This window comes from Ornithorhynchus anatinus, chromosome 16 (assembly GCF_004115215.2).
Source record: "Ornithorhynchus anatinus isolate Pmale09 chromosome 16, mOrnAna1.pri.v4, whole genome shotgun sequence".
NCBI lineage: Eukaryota > Metazoa > Chordata > Mammalia > Monotremata > Ornithorhynchidae > Ornithorhynchus > Ornithorhynchus anatinus.
The window spans coordinates 33463332-33469433 of record NC_041743.1 but is presented as its reverse complement, the minus strand read 5'-3'; positions in this window follow the sequence as shown (position 1 = coordinate 33469433).

The following is a 6102-nucleotide window of genomic DNA, read 5'->3' as shown; positions in this document are numbered from 1 at the left end:
TGAGTCCTGTTTGGATCATTCCACAGCAACTCTTCCATCTGCGTCATTCTTTTCCCATCCCAGCCAGACTGTTGACTCTAAGTGAGTTTTGACTCCTGTAAATATTTATCAGCAGATAAGTTAAGCCAGACAACTTAAATATATTTTAAAAGAAGCAGAAACAAATTTGCTCCAGTGAGGCAAAGTAGTAGAGACCCAAGCAAGACATGAGCACTCAGATGAGTTAGGGAGAACCGTGTCCAACCCGATTTGCTTGAATCTACCCCAGCGCTCAGTACAGTGCCTGGCACATGCTAAGCACTTAAATACCACAATCATCATCATCTTCTCTTGCCACATCTGTTCAGGATGTGTAGCCCCATTACCAGAGGTCCCACCACTTCTGATGTGGTGGTATGAAATTTGTGAGTCACCATTTTCCTGGAACCTTTTCTAGGGCACAGTAAGGGTTTTCCTACCCTTCCACATAGATTGGCATGGGAAGAAGGAAAATTTCCCATTTGGTTTATGATGGATGGCTCACAGCCCATAGCATCGAATGTCTATTCAGGACCTGTCCACCTGGTGGTCAGGCAGTGGTGGAATTGGATCTGGAAGTGTTAATAATAATAATAATAATTGTGGTATTTGTTAAGTGCTTACTATATGCCAGACACTATTCTAAGGTCTGGGGTGGATACAAGCAAATCAGATTGGACACAGTCCTTGTCTCTGGTGGGGCTCACAGTCTCAATCCCCATTTTATAGATCAGGAAACTAAGGCCCAGAGAAGTAAAATGACTTGCCCAAGGTCACACAGCAGACATGTCCAGTGTATGTCACCTTTTCATCAATGAGTGATGGAAGAGAAGGCTTGTACATTAAGTTTGCCGAGAATACCGAAGCAGAGGTGGAAAGATGGGACTGGAAGGATAGCAGCAATTTGGAAAGTTGAACAAATTCAAAACATCCGTGGTTAGAAATTTCCAATGGAAAAGGGAGAAAAATCACGTAACACCAGTACAAGCAGCACAGCTTTGGGCAAGACTGTAGAAAAAGATCTGAGGATAAGAAGCAGTGTGGTCTAGTGGGAAAGAGCACAGTTCTGAGAGTCAGAGGACCTGGGTTCTAATCCAAGCACTGCTGTGTGACTTCGGGCAAGTCGCTTAACTTCTCTGGGCCTCAGGACCTCATCTGTAAAATGGGGAATACAAAACCTCCCTCTGATTTAAACTGTGAGCTCCATGTGGGACAGGGAGTGGGTCCAACTTGAATCTCTTGTATCTATTTCAGTGCTTAGTACATACAGGGCCTGACAAGGAGTGAGCACTTAAGTTCCTTTAAAAAAGAGATAGGTTAATGAGCAGCATGAGTTTGAAAACTACAAATGAGTAGGCAAAATTGTACTCAAGAAGGCAAGTTCAATTATAGAATGGGTAAATGAATATAAGACCATGAGGTAATCTCGGCACATATCAAGGCTTGCCCAGGGTCCTCTTCCAATTCTGACTTCCACAACTAAGGAGTCAATACAAGGAGAATGTGCTTTGAATATAAGATTTAGGAAAAGTTAAAGGAACCAGGATTATGCTATTTGAAGAAAAGTAATCTCTCAGGAATGTTCTCAATAATACACTACAGGTCTACAAAGAACTCTTCCATTAGCTCTTCTATGACACTGAAGAAAGAGCAAAAGGAAATAAAGGATTTGAATCAGTCATAAAGAACAATTTCCTGACAGGAATGCATAGGAATTAATTATTAAGGAAGGTTGAAAAATCCCCTACTTTGATGCGGGGAGGAAAGATCTTTTAAAAATTGGATTTGGGAGTTGGAAGAGAGAGTTATATTCACTGGCCTCCTAAAACCCTTCAAACTTTATAATTTCAGGGCCCTGAACTTAAATACACAGCTCAACATTGTATCTGCCATCCAAACTCACTAGGTGCGCCCACACCTCCCCTCGGATGCAGAACTCTCAAAAGCCTTCACGTGGGACATTTCTATGTTTAAACTGGCAGCTCCACCATCTCCCGTTTGCACCGCTGCCAAGATGAGTGAGCCATTTTACCACTTACACTTGGGAATGATCAGCCCTAAGCTGCAGACATTTACCAAGGGCAGATCTCTTACCTTGGCCAACTGCCTACCTGCTTCCCATGAAGCTTCACCTGAGGGAAAGTGACTTCAGAAACACCTCAGTAAGATGACCCCTTCTAGATTGTAAGCCCGATGTGGGCAGGGATTGCCTCTATTGCTGAATTGTACTTTCTAAGTGCTTAGTTCAGTGCTCTGCACACAGTAAGTGCTCAATAAATACTATTGAATGAATGAATGAATGGCCTTCTCGCTTAGGCAGCCTCAAATGGGTTTATGGGCTATCAAAAGCCATTTTGAGATAGGTAAATATGTAATTGAGAGAATGGCTGCTTCAAGAAAGAAAGCAGAACTAGCCATTCCCACTTAGTTCCTGGCCTGATTAGCATATGCATGAAACAAGTAAAAAGAACTTTTGTTCCACAGTTGTAGAATGTACGGTGTCCAAACACCCAAAGGGAAATTATCTTGAGATGGGGAGAGAAATAGAACATCGAAAGAGTGTCTGCCCTTTATTTTTAACATGCCAGTTCTGACTACCATGTTTCTACAAAAGGAGCTGCATATTTTTGTGTTTCAGAGTGAAAGCCCAGCCTTCTTGGATAGAAGCAGCCTGGCTATTGGAAAGTGCAAGGTCCTGAGAATCAGAGGACCTAATGATGATTATGTTAACAGTAGCAATAATAATTATATTTAAATGCTTATTATATGCCAGGCACTGTACTAAGCACTGGAGGTGATATGAGTTGATTGGAATGGACCCAGTCCCTGTCCCTCCCAGGGCTCGCAATCTAAGTGGGAGGGAGAATAGGTATTGACTCCGCACTTGACAGATGAGGAAACTAAGGTCCAGGGAATTAAGTGACTTGCCTGAGATCGTGTCCAAGATCATGCTGGGAAGCAGCATGGCTTACAGGAAAGAGTGTAGGCCTGGGAATCAGAGGACCTGGGTTCTAGTCCCCGCTCTACCACAAGCCTACTGTGTGACCTTGGAAAACCACTTTACTTCTGTGTTCGCTCATGTATGAAATGGGGATTCAATACCTGTTCTCCCTCCTACTTTGCGAGCCCCATGTGGCACCTGATTATCCTGTATCTTCTCCAGTGCTTAGTATAGTGCTTAGCATATAGTAAGTTATTAAGAAATATTACTATTATTATTATCACACAATGGGCAAGTGACAGAGCTGGGTTTAGAACCCAGGTCCTCCCAGGCTCAGACTCGTACTACTAGGTCACACTGCTGCTCTAGAATCCTCCCTCAGTGACCTTTAAAAGGGGTGGAGCAGACCCAGACTGACCTTTGGAAATGGGAGAGAAGACCACTGCAGATCTGTATTTATGTTCTGGGGAGACACACAGAGAGAGACAGGTCCACCATCTGCCTGTTACATGACAATCGGCAAGTTGCTCAACTTCTCTGTTTTTTGTTTGTTTAATGGTATTTGTTAAATACTTACTTTGGGTCAGACACTGTACTAAGCATGAGTCAGTACAAGATAACCAGGTTGGACAAAGTCCACGTTCCACATGGGGCTCACAGTCTTAATCCCCGTTTTACTGATGAGGTAATGAGGCACAGAGAGGTTAAGTGACTTGCCCAAGGTCACACAGCAAAGTGCTGGAACCGGGGTTAGAATCCAGGTCCTCTGACTCCCAGGCCTTTGCTTTTTCCATTAGACCTCAGTGCTTTCCTCTGTGCCTCAGTTTCCTCCTCGATAAGATGCGGATTTAGAGCTGGTACTCCTTCCTTCTCAGACTTAGAGCACTGTGTGTGATGGGAGCCGCATCCAGTCTGCTTATCGACTCCCGGCTCTGCCACCTGTCAGCTGTGTGACTGTGGGCAAGTCACATAACTTCTCTGTGCCTCAGTTACCTCATCTGTAAAATGGGGATTAACTATGAGCCTCACATGGGATGACCTTATTACCCTGTATCTCCCCCAGCACTTAGAACAGTGCTCTGCACATAGTAAGCGCTTAGCAAATACCAATATTATTATTATTATCCTGTATATACCCCTATCAATCAGTGGTATTTACTGAACACTTATTACGGATCTGTGAAGGAGAGAGGGTTTCCGCAGCGTGGTATCCATTCAACCTCCAAATATGCTGAACTGGAGGGCAAGTGTCACTCCCTGTCCCCAGGTCAAAAGACCCGTCTGGGCCTCGTCCAAGCTCAAGAAATGCCTAACTGGAAGAGGATAGGGAAGGAAGGGCACTCCTGGAAGACAGCACCAGGGGAGATGACTTCCTCCTGAAAAGGCCACGAAGCCAACTTCCAGCCTGTGCTCCCACCCCCACTGCTGCCCATTCCCTGGCTGCTAGATTTCATTTATTCATTCATTCGTATTTATTGAGTGCTTACTGTGTGCAGAGCACTGTACTAAGCGCTTGGAATGTACGATTCGGCAACGGATAGAGACAATCCCTGCCCAACCAAGGGCTCACAGTGTAAACGGGGGAGACGGCAAAACAAAACCAAGTAGTCAGGAATCAATACCATCAAAATAGATAAATAGAATCATAGATATATATAGATCACTAATAGAGTAATAAATAATATACACCAGTGCTGGGGGGAGGGAAGGGGGTAGAGAAGAGGGAGGGAGTAGGAGGGATGGGGAGGGTAGGAGGGGCAGAGGGACCTGGGCCTGGTGCCAACTGTGGGGCCGCCCTTGGCGGGCAGCCGGGACAACTGCCTCACTTGCCCCCTTTTCCATTAGCCCTGTTCATGGGTAAACAAGTAATGCAGCCCTGTTGCTAGTGGGCAGAGAAACTGTCGTCACCCTTGACTCTGCTGGTATTTTATCGGGAAAGAGTGGAGAGGGGTGGAGTGGGCTCCAGGCCCCAAATACTTCTTGGTTGAAAGTTCACTTGCGGGCAAGACTACAGTATTTTAAAGCATATCGTTTTAACGGGACTAGTTGACCTACTGATCATGACTCTACAATTCACATCAAAGTTTAAGCACCTTAGGAAGCCTGTGACATGGTGAGGCAAGTGGGTTAGGGCCATTCTTCTCAAAGAATGCCACTTGGGAAATTCCAAAGATGCTTTGGCTAAGCCCTTCATGTTGTCAGAACAACGTGTTTGGTCCAAACAAAACAAAGCACGTGAACCAGGAAAGCTAGATCTTGCTGCTGACCCTGTATAGTAGTAATTGCAGCATTGCTTAGTGGAAAGAGCATGGGCTTGGGAGTCAGAGGAGGTGGGTTCTGATCCCACCTCTGCCACTTGTCTGCTGTGTGACCTTAGGCAAGTCACTTAACTTCTCTGTGCCTCACTTCATCTGTAAAATGGGGATTAAAAGTGTGAACCCCACGTGGGACAACCTGATTACCCTGTATCTACCCCAGTGCTTAGAACAGTGCTTGGCACATAGTAAGCGCTTAACAAATACCATCATCATTATTATTAGAGAAGCAGCGTGGCTCAGTGGAAAGAGCCCAGGCTTGGGAGTCAAAGGTCATGGGTTCGAATCCCGGCTCTGCCACTTGTCAGCTGTGTGACTGTGGGCAAGTCACTTCACTTCTTGGTGCCTCAGTTACCTCATCTGGAAAATGGGGATTAAGACCGTGAGCCTCGCGTGGGACAACCTGATTACCCTGTATCTACCCCAGCGCTTAGAACAGTGCTCTGCACATAGTAAGCGCTTAACAAATACCAACATTATTATTATTATAAATGAGTTTAATTCAATCTGCTGATGATATTTTGAATATTTTCCTGTTACTAAGGAATAATTCACACTAATCATAGAGACTAACAAGACAAGTCGCTCTCGAGTACTGAAAATGAGTTAGCAGCCATAAATAAATTGGGTTCCTGTGAGCCATGGAATACATTTCTTTAGAAAGTTAAAAAAAAAAAAAAGAAATCCTATCAAAGCCTATCTAACAGAATGGGGCTAACTTTTTCAAATGACTGGGAAGGCTAACACAGTGTAAGTGAATAATACGTATCTATGGTAACCTATTTTGTACTATACAAGGGCATTTCTCTCATTAAGAGAAAACACAAA